Source organism: Anabrus simplex, chromosome 2, assembly GCF_040414725.1.
Source record: "Anabrus simplex isolate iqAnaSimp1 chromosome 2, ASM4041472v1, whole genome shotgun sequence".
NCBI lineage: Eukaryota > Metazoa > Arthropoda > Insecta > Orthoptera > Tettigoniidae > Anabrus > Anabrus simplex.
This window is the reverse complement of record NC_090266.1, coordinates 679,805,286-679,820,173: the sequence shown is the minus strand read 5'-3', so window position 1 is coordinate 679,820,173 and position 14,888 is coordinate 679,805,286. Positions and strand designations below refer to the sequence as shown.

Here is a 14,888-nt window from a genome sequence, read left to right as displayed (position 1 = left end):
TAAAACCTCATTAGTGTGATTCCTTATATTAACACCTAGATACGTACAGTGGTCCCCATGAGGTATTATCACCCCATCGACATAGTAATTAAAACTGAAAGGACTTTCTCTATTGGTGAAACTTACAACCTGACTTTTTATACCGTTTACCATTGTACCATTGTTTGCTTTTCATCTCACAGCATTGTTGAGGTCTTTTGCTAGTTGCTCACGATCCTGCGACTTATCTACTGCTGTGTACAGTATAACATCATCCATAAATAGCCTTATCTGTGATTCCAGTTCTTTACTCGTATAATTTTGTACATATAAGAAAACATAAATGTCCAGTAATACTGCACTATGACCGAGCTTGGTAGTTGCAGTCGCTTAAGTGAGGCCAGTATTCGGGAGATAGTAGGTTCGAACCCCACTGTCGGCAGCCCTGAAGATGGTTTTCCGTGGTTTTCCATTTTCACATCACGCAAATGCTGGGGCTGTACCTTAATTAAGGCCACAGCCGCTTCCTTCCCACTCCTACTCCTTTCCTATCCCATCGTCGCCATACGACCTATCTGTGTCGGTGCGACGTAAAGCAACTTGTGAAAAAAAATATAAAATAAATACTGCCCTATGGGATCCCCTCTTAATCATTACAGGATCAGATACTCTACTGTAATTCTCCGAGTTCTATTTTCTAGAAATTTAGCCACCCATTCAGGCACACTTTTGTCTTGTCCAGTAGCCCTCATTTTCATCAGTAGTTTCCTATGATCTACTCTTGGACAGGCCAATAGTGATACAGTCCATTTGACCTTCTGAATCTAAAATATCTTGCTGGAATAAATCTGAACTGCATTGTATCAAACTAGTTAGTGAAAACGTGTCTAATACAATCATAAGGAATAATTTCCCAGGCTTATGAACAAGACTTGTCAAGCTGACTGGCCTATAATTATCTGCTTTATGTTTATCACCCTTTTCCTTGTACACTGGAGCTGCTATTTCAACTCTCCATTCATTTGGTATCACTATTTCATGCAAAGAATAATCAAATAAGTGTTTCAGATATGGCACTATATCCTAACCCATTGCCTTTATTGTAGCCCCAGAAATCTCATCAATCCCAGCTGCTATTTTAGCTTTCAACTTTTGTATCTGTTTTTAATGTCTTTATTATCCTTGCTAAATTTCAGTAATTCACCAGTATTATGAGTCGCTGCCTCTACTTGAACATTACCCTTATATCAAACTACTTTTATATACCGCTGACTGAACACTTCTGCCTTCTGTAAGTCTTGACATACACTTCCCTTGTTCATTAATCATCGCTTGAATGACCTTCCTGAAACCTGTTTCTGCATTGAAGTATCTATATATTTCCTTCCGTTGTTCCTTAAAATTCATATAACTGCCAGCTATGTTTCCCATCATGTTTTCCTTCGATGATTTTGTTGTTATTGCTAAATTCAATTTCAAAGCAAGTTCCTCCAGTCTCTCCTTACTCCTGCAACCATTTCTAACTCTGTTTCTTTCCAACCTCCACCTCCTTCTTAATCCCTTTATTTCCCTGTTATAATAATTGGTCCTTACCATACCTTACCACCTTTGAAGGTACATACCTGTTTTCACACTACTCAACACTTGTTTTAAACGCATCCTGTAGGTTGATTAAATTTTTATTTACTCTTTTCCAGTGATCATAATTTCTTTCTTTTTTAAAAAATTCCCTCATACCTCTCTTATCAACCATATGTTATTGCCTTTCTTACTCTTACAACCTTCCTTTCTGTCACATTTTTTTTTTACTATGACAGAAACATCTTCATGATCACTTATACCATCTGTTACTTCAGTTTCTCAATAGAGCTCATCTGGTTTTATCAACACCATGTCTAGAATATTTTCCCCTCTATTGCTTCCATCACTTTGTGATTCAACTGTCCTTCCCATATTAACTTATTCAACATTTGTTGGTCAAGCTTCCTGTCATTTGTATTTCCTTCCCAGTTAAATTTGGTGTATTGGGATCACCTACCGCAATAACGTTCCTCTCTGTGTCGTTCCCTACTATCAAGTAATTCCACATCAGCGCCAGCTTTGCCAGGTCTGTATACCCAAAAAACATCAAGATGCCTATTACCTTTAGAGATAAGTCTACATCTAGAACTTCATATTTCTCATCCTTAACTTCTTTGTAGCTGACAAATTCTTCTTTCACCAGTATAAATACTCCCCGTCCTATCTTTCCTAACCTGTCTCTACGATAAACACTCCAGTTCCGAGAAAAAAAATTTCACATCCATATTATCACTTCTCAGCCGTGATTCAATTCCTATTACAATATCTGATAAATATATATACCGAGCGAGTGGCCGCATGGTTTGGGGCACGTAGCTGTCAGCTTTTATTCGGGAGATAGTGGGTTCAAACCCACTGTTGGCAGCCCTGAAGATGGTTTCCATGGTTTCCCATTTTCACACTTGGCAAATGCTGGGACTATACCTTATTTAAGGCAACAGCCGCTTCCGTCCCACTCCTAGCCCTTTGCTATCCCATTGCTATAAGACCTATGTGTGTCGGTGCGACGTAAAGCAAATTCAAAAAAAATCTCTGGTAAATATATCTGTTAAATAACTTTAATTCTATTCCTTTCTTTATAATCTTTTACTTCTACAGTTTAAGCTCATAAAAGAATTGTCTCATACAAGTCCTCTTTTTCAATACACTTTGCGACTTCTTAAAAATCAAAATTGAAGTTACATGTTAAAATATCGGGACACGTTTTACCTATAATATAGTAGGCATCTTCAGCCGTAATGTCCTTAACATTAAAATTAAAGCAGTAGAGTAGACTTAAGGTTAAACTACATAAAGTGGCTTATGACATTAAAAGAACCATTACAAGAACACACTTATTTAAATAAAATGAGCACTTGAGTGAGATCGACATTTGTGTTAAGTCATTAAAACATCGTAGTGTGTAAAATAACATTGGTCGTGTATGACAGTTAATATTCGAGAGCACTGAGGTACACTTGTATTTATATTTCTAAAATTTGTATCTTCCTAGGATAAAAGTGCTACTGCTGATTTGGGCCATGATTGTGGCAATTTAAAATTGTGAACTTATGAGTCATGGTAGCTGGGCTTGATTTATGTGCATCTTGAAGACAGAGCAGCCCCATATGGCTAGAGTAGAAGAGGGAACTTCAAGAGAAAGTTCTTCCTGTGGCTGGATATGTTTTAGTGCAAAGGAAAATCTGGTTATGGTGGGAGAATAGTCCACTTGTCATCAACACTTTGCTGCTGACAGCCCAGTTGCTGCAATGTGTTGATCCGGCCGTGGTCAAGGCTGCGCGTCTAGTATTGCAGCCTACAGTTTAACACTAACAAGCTTATGGCATCCTTACTTAACTTCCTGCTCCCTACACTGTCATCACCGCTCCCTAGTCCACCCCATGTCCCTGAATGCACCTTCCTATAACTCTTCTAAACAAACACCGTAACTTACATGCACCATTGCAGTTCAAGCGAAGGCCATTTGAAATTACATCCCTATCTCCTACCCACTCATTAGGATGTACAAATCTCACTCCCATTTTCCCCATATACCCACTCCATAGACTCATTTAAATCCCCAGTCACACTCCAGCCAGTATCTCTCCTACATAGTGTCCAACTGATAACAGTTCCTGCTTCCCTAAACATCTCCGGTGCTGTCATAACCATATTCCAAACATTCCCAACCATGATAGTCTCTATTCTTGCTTACCGTATGTTGTTGGTACCAACAAGGAAAATTACTACCTTCTCCTTACCCTCCTCATTCCCTTCTATTTTCCTCAAAATCTGCTTTAACCTAATTCCTGGATAGCATTCTACTCTGGTTTCCTAACATTTGAGTCACTCATGACCAGAACCTCATCCCCACCCATCTCACTAGTTCCCCTTCTTTCCTGGTCTTTCTTTACTTCCCTAACATCTGTTAACCCAACTTCTCCCTTCTTCCCACTCACTAATCTGTTCCACCTCCATCTTGCTATCCTCTACACTACATTTCCCTTGCCCACTATTCCCTTTCCTCTTGCCCTGCACTTTCTCTGTAACACTTCTCTGACCTCCATCTTCCCTTTGCTGTTCTACCTGTTGTGACTCATATATATTCCTCACCGATACCTCTCTGGGGCTCAGGCTCACTCCCTGAGGAAAATCCTTAGCCCTAATTTTCCTCCCCCTTAAAACATTAGCCCACCTGTCTTCCACAACTTCTGCCCTTCCTTCTCCTCCCTCTTGTCTACCTACTGTATCCTCTACATTGAATGAGGGAGACCTACCTTCATTCCTGTCCTCCGTTACAAGTCTAATTATCCCCCTCAAACTCGCTATCTATCTCTTCCTTCATCTTCCTTAATTCCCACTTACACCCACAGTCCCTATACCTGCCTCCTTCAACCATTCTTTAAACCCTTCATAGAAATGTGAAATAATATGAAAATATCAACTGAAATAAAATAGTGTATTCTATGAATAGAAGTATATATGTCAGAGGAAGGAAATTTTGTATGCTACACAGAGATTTCACTGCAATAATGCAAGCAAGATAGTAACTAATAAAATAATATTACACTACAGTTATTCCATTTAGGCATATCCGAATTATAAAATACTAGAGGCTAATTACAGAAATGTGTAGTTATGCTAAATCTTACATATAGACAAGCCTCCATGGCTCAGACAGCAGCACGTCGGCCTCTCTCACCGCTGGATACCATGCTTCAAATCCTGGTCACTCCATGTGAGATTGTGGTGGACAAAGTGGAGTCGGGACAGATTTTTCTCTGGGTACTCCGGTTTTCCCTGTCATCTTTCATTCCAGCAACACACTCCATTAACATTACATTTCGTCTGTCAGTCATTTGTCACTGTCCCAGAGGAGTGTGACAGGCTTTGGCAGCCGGCACATTTCCCTTCCTCACCGCTAGTTGGGGGGCTTCATTCATTAAATTCCTTACCCGGTTGAATGAGTGGAAACAAGCTGTGGATTTTCATTTTCATTGACTTACGTATAGACAGATTATTATTATTAAATAATTAAATAATTATTAAATAATAATATCACTTGCCATCCTGGAGCGTTTGGAAGCACAAGTCGAACATCAAATAGGTGAATACCAAGGAGGGTTCAGAAAAGGTCGCTCAACAGCCGAACAGATCCAAAATCTCAAAACGATCATCAGATATTGTACACTAAGGTCCAAGCAGTATGTGTCTGTCTTTGTGGACTTTAAGAAAGCGTACGACTCCATTGACTGGGAAGTCCTGCTAAACATCTTAAATGAATTTGGAGTTGATTTGAAACTGCTGGCATTAATTAGAGCCACCCTGACCGATACAAAATCCAAGGTGAAGTTCCACGGATGTCTCTCGCATTCCTTTGACATCAAAACAGGAGTCCGACAAGGTGATGGGCTATCCCCGATACTCTTCAACTGTGTTCTTGAAAAGATCATCAGAACCTGGCGGGTGAGATTACAGGAAACCAACTACAGTGCATTGAGAATAGGAACCAAATCCAAGGGGATCGCAACAGACTGCTTAGCATTTGCCGATGATATTGCTGTTCTCTCAAACGACACAGAAACCGCTAGAGCTCAAATTGAAATTTTAAAGGAAATTGCCGAACAAACTAGTTTGCAGATATCGTTTGAGAAAATGGAAGTAATGACTAACATCAAAGAGGCTCCACCAAAACTCCATACGAAATACGGGGACATCACCCGAGTAGACAAATTCAAATACCTGGGTGCGATAATCATGAAAAATGGACTGGACAAAGAAGCGCTTCAGGAGCGAGCACGCAAACTGGAAATAGCCTACCAAACATCCCACACAATCTACAACAAAAAATGCCTTTCCCAAAACACCAAGATACGTCACTATGAAACAGTTCTGAAGCCAGTAGTTCTATATGCAGCCGAAACCCTGTCTCTAAATGCCAACAAAGGACTCCTTGAAGAACTGGAGAAAAAAGAACGCAAAATTGTGAGAGGAATCTTGGGATCAAAGTACAGAAATGGAATCCATCAAAAGAGATCCAACGAGGAAGTCTACAGCAAAATAGAGAAAATTACCGACACAATCAGAAAAAACAATATAAATATGAGTCTCCACCTTATCAATACAAAATTAATTTACATTAAGCTGGTAAATATAGTCAAGACTAGTTTCGACCCCTAGGGGGTCATCTTCAGTTGACATGCATTAAAAATGTATTTTTTACAAAAACATCACATGTAGTGGTAAAAGCTTAAATTAATTTGAACCGATCATAAATGTTGGTATGTCTCGTACATTTGGGCTATTGTATGTGTCAATTTTGAATTTTTAGCACACAGTGTGAAGGTAGTTGATTAACTAGTGTGCATCATCCATGAAGTCACACGTTATTTTTTATGCTACTACCATCCAATTTTTTGGGTTATACAATGTGGAATATACATACATTTGTGCAAATCAACAGTGGCAAGTTTAACAATATACATTTAAAGTTGGTTCATAAATTACACAAATTGGCTATTGATTAGTCATATGAAAATGTAGGACATTGGTTTGAATACTTTTGACTGAAATATCAATGTAACACCTTACTGGCATATATCTTAGATGCTAAAATCAGTTTATAAAGCCTGTTATTCTTGATCGAGTCTTGGAATAGGGTTAAATTTTTTTTTTTTTTTTAAATAAAAACTATTTGCTTAGTATAGGCATTAAATAATGCTGTTAAAATGGACATATAACTAAAACAGTGGTATATGTATGCCATATATGCCTGGTTAAAAACACATTACATTAATGTTATTGATATGTGGTGCTACATGTACATTGTTTTGGAATAAATGGGGTTTACGAATTTTTCACAACAGTCTTAGATATAGTGTTCCGATAAAATGGGTCCGTAAAAATATTTATATGTAAAAAACGGTTAGGTAAGTATTTGAATAATCCGCTTGCAGATCAGGTAATACTTAGTTATATATCTGGAGATATTTTAGGCAGCTACTAATGTTGGAGTTATTAGAAATCTTGAATATATTAATGGAGCATGTTTTTCCATCCGTATGTCGTGATGTTTTAAGTTGGTGACATTTGTCAGAACGTGTTGAAATTATGCGTCTTGATGCACGTTGATTTTATCATGGAAGCGTATATGTTGTAAAAACAAGGTACAGTATGTAAGGTGTTGGAACCGTGCATTCTTTGTAGCTTTGTAGCTGAGATCTCAACAGGCAGCTACAAAGAATGCACAGTTCCAACACCTTACATACTGTACCTTGTTTTTACAACATATACGCTTCCATGATAAAATCAACGTGCATCAAGACGCATAATTTCTACACGTTCTGACAAATGTCACCAACTTAAAACATCACGACATACGGATGGAAAAACATGCTCCATTAATATATTCAAGATTTCTAATAACTCCAACATTAGTAGCTGCCTAAAATATCTCCAGATATATAACTAAGTATTACCTGATCTGCAAGCGGATTATTCAAATACTTACCTAACCGTTTTTTACATATAAATATTTTTACGGACCCATTTTATCGGAACACTATATCTAAGACTGTTGTGAAAAATTCGTAAACCCCATTTATTCCAAAACAATGTACATGTAGCACCACATATCAATAACATTAATGTAATGTGTTTTTAACCAGGCATATATGGCATACATATACCACTGTTTTAGTTATATGTCCATTTTAACAGCATTATTTAATGCCTATACTAAGCAAATAGTTTTTATTTAAAAAAAAAAAAAAATTTAACCCTATTCCAAGACTCAATCAAGAATAACAGGCTTTATAAACTGATTTTAGCATCTAAGATATATGCCAGTAAGGTGTTACATTGATATTTCAGTCAAAAGTATTCAAACCAATGTCCTACATTTTCATATGACTAATCAATAGCCAATTTGTGTAATTTATGAACCAACTTTAAATGTATATTGTTAAACTTGCCACTGTTGATTTGCACAAATGTATGTATATTCCACATTGTATAACCCAAAAAAATTGGATGGTAGTAGCATAAAAAATAACGTGTGACTTCATGGATGATGCACACTAGTTAATCAACTACCTTCACACTGTGTGCTAAAAATTCAAAATTGACACATACAATAGCCCAAATGTACGAGACATACCAACATTTATGATCGGTTCAAATTAATTTAAGCTTTTACCACTACATGTGATGTTTTTGTAAAAAATACATTTTTAATGCATGTCAACTGAAGATGACCCCCTAGGGGTCGAAACTAGTCTTGACTATATTTACCAGCTTAATGTAAATTAATTTTGTATTGATAAGGTGGAGACTCATATTTATATTGTTTTTTGTAAAGTAATATCTATCAATACGGAAATGAAACTTATAAACAACAATCAGAAAAAGACGGGCATGATTGTATGGTCATCTGAAAAGAATGGACGGAAGAAAGTTAACTAAAGAAATCTTTCACTTTTTTGATTCAAACCCCAAAACCACAATTCCCTGGTTTAGAAATACCAAAGAAGACCTGCAAATGCTACATATCTCAGCTGAAGACGCCCTTAACAGAGATCTCTTCCGCAAGAAAATATTGACGAACGGGCTAAACCGAGACGAGCAACCGAAGAGAAGACACAGTGCCCCTTGGACAGAGGAGCGCAAGCAGGCCCACTCACAAGGAATGAGGGAAATTTGGGCTCTAAAGAAGGCCAAGTTCAGTGTCAAATGCAACAAGACTTAACATGGTCCTTGATGGCCCCAGCGAATTATATATAATAATAATAATAATAATAATAATAATAATAATATTGATATTGGATCATGTAGCTATCAGCTTGCATTTGGGATATAGATAGTGGGTTCAAACCCTACTGTCAGCAGCCCTGAAGATGGTTTTCCATGGTTTCCCACTTTCACACCAGGCTGTACCTTAATCAAGGCCACAGTCGCTTCCTTTTCTCTCCTATCCCATCATCACTGCCATAAGACCTATCTGTGTTGGTACAATTTAAAGCAAACTGTTAAAAATGTATATACGAGGCGGCTTGCGAGCGCCATACTTTCTACTTACAACTTTCCCGCATGCGCTAGTGATGCATGGGTTGCCTAATCACTTGTTTTCGAAGGAGTGCTACAACGTGCTGTATTGTGGATGTTGTGAAACAAATAGCAGTCATTTTACCGCACACATTCCATAACAGGGTGCATTGTACATACGCCAAAGGTGCAGAGAAGGAAATTTAATAACGTATTCATCATATTCATTTATACACGTGTAGACATTCCACTCTATAAAAGAGTTGTTTGTACGAAACAAAAACTGATAATGTTCGGTGAAATACGTGCGTAGAATGCAGACGTCTGTTTGGACCTTCAGCTGCATTCTCACCAGACTCTCCACAGGTTAAAATGATGTATGTGTATTCGTCGTTTCTGAACACACTAGCCATTGCCGATATGTAGACAGCAAATGTAGTGCTGCTGTACACTAGTACATACACCAGCCAAGTACTATTTGGTCGTAAACAAGGTTTACTAACCCAGGGGGTTGCATTAGGCGGGTAGCGCTGAGGAACATGCTGTGAGCGACTGTCCGGTTGTTATCTCGTCATATTCTGATGTAACCTGGCTGCTGGCAGTAGTGCCCCTGTGAAAATCAGTTAGTAGACATCCCATTCATCATATGTGCATGCAGGACATTTATAAGTAGATAGTACGACACTCACGAGCCGCCTGATATATTTCTTTACTTTTTCATTATTACTGCTACATGCACACAGAAAATGCAAGCAAGATACTGACTAAGAAAAATAGCTACACTACAATTCTAAACTTCACTTAAGCCTATCCTAATTGCAACAGGTTAACTGAAACAATAGGTTTCTATTCCTAGGGAGATATTTCCCCTACTACACAAAGATACACAAAGCAAGCACATTAATTTCTAGTAAAATTCTAAACTGCATGTAGACATATCTTAATTACAATAAAAGTTAAAAATTACAAATTAATTACAACAGAAATGTAGTTCAAACTAAATACCTATCAGGTTTCTCTTTTTTTTTCTTTTTTCTTTTCCTACAAGCTGAACAGTTATTAACATTGCCCTTAAATGCTTTAAGATCAAGGTTGCAAAGTATAAAGTATGTTGAAGACCACTACTATTCAGAACTACAGATAAGTTACCAAAATACAGGAATCAGCTGATTATTTTGTTTTCTTGACTATGGTATACCCTTTGTTCCCACCTGTATGCCAACAATGCAATATTTGAATACGAAGAACTGCAACAATCAATTATATTAGAACGACTGTTAACTATTTTGCCAGTGAAATACAATATATTCTCTTGGATTTCTTTCCTTAAACAAAATTTACAAGGGTATTGTGTTATTTAATTAAATTATTAGGGCCTACTTTCGTAATAGGTGGAACCGGTGGATCAGCTCTTGAATTGCTATATGTATAAAATACTGTGTCTATTACCTGCACAAATTTAAAAGCTGCCGAAGTTACAACTCCTTATAATATTCTGACTTCATAAATATTCTGTCAATAAGCCTACTGATATTTAAATAAGAAAGTGAATATCCTTTCCCCCAACCCTAAATCGAATCAGAATAAACCTAACCTGTATAGCCTAGCCTAGAATAAGTAATCTACAGGACATCAACGGAACTTCTCATTGTAAACTTTAAATAAGTATCACTAATCTTCATTACTACCAACAAACACTAAACACCAACATTTGAAGCACTAAATGCATCACACACACCCACAAAATTAACCAAATTTCAGTAAGTATTAACTGCGTTATCACTATGATATAACCACACCTGGGCGACTGGAGTGGGACATCGATGATGATGGTCACTATGATAATTCATAGCTCTTGGAACAGCTGACCACTCACTAGCGCGTCTAACAATAAAAAAAAAAGAAAGTTAGCGGGTGCATTGTTTGACAGTGTCACCAAGGACTGCAGAGGCTTGTGGTGCATCTGCATTACCTTACCAAACTGTAGCAAAATGGGTAAAGCCTTCAGAGAAGGAGGCACCAAGCAAGTTGGCCGTGCAGTTAGCGGCATGCAGCTGTGAGCTTGCATTTAGGAGATAGTGGGTTTGAACCCCACTGTCAGCAGCCCTGAAGATGATTTTCCGTGGTTTCCCATTTTCACGCCAGGCAAATATACCTTAATTAAAGCCATGGCCACTTCCTTCCCACTCCTAGCTCTTCCCTACACCATCATCGCCATAAGACCTGCCTATGTCGGTGCGACATAAAGCAGCTTGTAAAAAAAAAAAAAAAAAAAAAAAAAAAAGAGGGGGGGAGGACGCAAAAATGTGTCCGACGTGCTTCGACACCAGTAGGTGATGACTGCATGCAGACAGTGTCCACTAATAGATCATAACTCCACGATTCATGGGTTAGTTGAGTAGAATGTGCAGTGGCTTCTACTAAAAAACACAGTACCGGTTTTGACCCACTATTATGAATAAGCAGCTTCATCAGCAGCTGATGATGACTGTGTTTTTAGTGTGATTGAAATATTTTACACACCTTATATAATAAAGTATTGATTAGGTGGAATATTCTCGACTTTATACTTGTGTACTTGAACTATCAATACGGGCAATGAAGCTGATAGATTATATAAGAACAACAACAGTTCGGTAGACCCCCACTGATATGAAAGAGATGAAAGAGATGGTGATTCTTGCCTACGATTGGTGTAGCGTTATCGTAGGGCATACTGTTCCCACAAGGCAGACCATTAATGCAGAATACTACTGTTCGTTTCTGCAAAACAGCACTGAGTAGAAAATGATGACACTTTATGAATAACCCACCCATCATTCTGCACAACAATGCAAGGGTTCATGCAGCAGGAGCGGTGTTTAATTTGTTCTGTCACTGGGGCTGGTAAGTGCTCTACCACCCCCATACTCTCAGGATTCAAGTCCCTGTGACTTTGACCTAATCCTTAAGATGAAGGAGCCACTGCATGGGATTTGCTTCAGAACGTTTGAAGACGTTCTGCAGGCAATCAATTGCTCTTGTTACACCATCCAGAGATTAGGCAGTGCCGACGGTATCCAAAGGCTTCCTGGAAACATGTTGTATGCAATGCTGGTGGCTTCATCGAAGGCCTGTAAAACCTAGAACCTTGTATGTATACTATGTATCTAGAAAATAGGTAGTTACCCTACTAAAATATCAACCTGTGTATTTGGGATTCGGCAATTTTCATCCGCCATATGAAATGAGTGGGTTAAGTGCACTTTACAGGATTTCAAGCTTTACCTGATGTGATTCTGTGTGAACTGCTGCTGGTGTTGTCAGTTATAACTTTTATCATTGGTTAAACTATTATTGTATGCATCTGGTTATAATTGTTATTCAGAGTTACAGAACAACAGGGTTGTAAATACTGTAAATTTCAACTAAACTACTTATTCCTGATCAATATCCACAGTTATTATGACTGTCAGCAGCCTTAGAAGAAAAATTCATCCTCACCATCTGATTAGTAAGGTAAGGGGCCCAATTTTCATCCCTGCACCAAATTTCATTTTTGTAGGGACCTCCAGTTTCCATGGTTTATACTGACATACTGACATGTTAGCAACTGTCACATGTGCAGACTCATTCCATTGTTTCCTTATGAGAGTTGGTTATGTGCTGCTCTTTTTGTTTCCATCTTAGCAAAGGATTCAGTTTTCTTTCTGCGGTGAGTTAGTGCAGCTTTCAGCTGAACAGCTTATTATACGTGGTTTAAGCACCGTATATGCATTAAAAACTGTGCTCTATTTCATTCATGTGGTGTAGTTTTCAGCTTGTAAATAGCATGAGGTTATCTGTTAACATGAGTAACAGCAGCAGCTGTGATAATATATTAGGGAATGTTCGTAATTTTATCCCCCTTACAGTTCCTATTTTCATCCTGGGGATGAAATTTTGAACTAGTAATACATATAATTTTTCTGAATATTTTCAGATGGTCACACACTAAGGGATTAGTAATCGGTGAAGAAGCTGCTAAGACAGTGAGGGAGAAGAAAATGGGGTACATAAGTGCTAGTAAATTTTCTAATGTCCCTTGAGCAATTTTGAAAGAAAATGTAACTAATCTGCATGATTGCCAGGTTGTTTTTCGAAGGTTACATACACACTACAACAATGGACACTGCAGTGAATAGATTTCATAAGACAGGAATCCTCCCTTACAATCCTGACATCTTTTGTGAGGTAGATCACATGGTCCATGTGCAGCAGGAAGCTTTAAGATTTGTGAAAGCTGAGTCAGCCAGAGTAAGGTCAAACTCTCCTGAACATCCCTCTACTTCACATCAGGCACTTAGGGTCAGCTGCCAACAGGTCAGAGCAGTAAGTAATGTAGCTGTCAGCATCAACATGGAGGAACTCTGCTATTCTGGTGGGTGGTTCCCCCAACAAAAATTAAATTAAAGAAATCCATGAAGAAAAAGGAGAAAGAAAAAGAAATAAACGAAAGAGAAATAAAACATCCCCTTTTCTCCCTAAGAATAAAACAAAAGCGGTCAGGAGACAAATCCCCGACTCTAGTGACCATGAATACATGGTCACATCGTCTTTGTGTCTACTGATAAAAAAGACAGTGATGACGATGCTGAATGTCTCAGCAGTGAGAAACTTCTCGTCTGGTAAACAGTTATTGCAGCAGTATTTTGATTGAGATGTAATAGTTGTTTGAATTAATTGTCTTCAGGAATCTTGGCAGGGACAAAATTATGAACACTTTTCCATTATTTTAGTTTCTGCATTGTTAACATTTCATTTAAATGTTATCTGAATATGTTATATATATTTCGATGAGCTCTCCATTAGCTCCTTAACTGTGGTTGACAAGAGGAAGAGTATCTGGTTGTAAAATCATGTCATGAAATTTCATCACACCTCATCCCAAACCATATCAGGAAATGGGACTAAGATATACAATTTTGTCTTGTCTTGATGCTGAGCTGTTGCGATATTTATTCATTGGTGCATGCACTATGTAAGATATTTGAAGCAGCCGTCAAGGCGGTGGTGGTCAGCCTTCACAACGGTCCATGTTTCAGTTCATAGATGGCAATAGGAAAGATAAGGATTCAGAGGAGTCTAATTTTGGAGTTAATGGTAACTGTAGTGTTTTTCCATAGTTGGGTCAATTTTGCCACTGCAATCCTTGTCTTCACAATACGTCTGCAGATTTCAGGTTCTCAATCTCCTGTATTGGTAATGACTGATGCAAGGTATTCAGAATGATTGATGCCATATCCAGCCAGTTTCATAATGTCAGAGTAGTTGTCATTAGTGCAGTCTATGATAGTTACTTTGGTTTCAGTCATTTATCTCCAAACTGTACAATCAACTCCGGTTGTCTACACTTGTTACAATAGTTTTCAATTCTTTCTGATCTTTGTCATCTGCATAGTGAGGATTGTTGATTGTCTTCCAACCAACTAATATTTCTCCATCCCAACCATCAAAAATCTCTTTCATTACTTGTCGTTATAAATGTTGTGCAGAAGGGGAGAGGCAGTATACGTCCTTGCTGTACTCCTGCCGCAATCACAAAAATGTCTGATGTGGTGGTGTTGACTCGCACAGCCTTAAGTGTTTAATGTGTACAAATTCTGAATAGATACCAGGCGAGTTGGCGGTGCGGTTTGGGGCGCGCAGCTGTGAACTTGCATCCGGGAGATAGTGGGTTCGAACCCCACTGTCGGCAGCCTTGAAGATGGTTTTCTGTGGTTTGCCATTTTCACACCAGGCAAATGCTGGGGCTGTACCTTAATTAAGGCCACGGCCGCTTCCTTCCC

The 14,888-nt window shown here is 38.3% G+C and overlaps 1 protein-coding gene across 5 annotated transcripts in view; it reads left to right on the top strand.

Annotated features, from left to right (window-relative positions):
• Positions 1 to 14,888, top strand: part of LOC136863029 (uncharacterized) — a 158,143-nt gene that overhangs the window by 125,819 nt on the left and 17,436 nt on the right. The gene's annotated exons all lie outside the window — the stretch shown is intronic.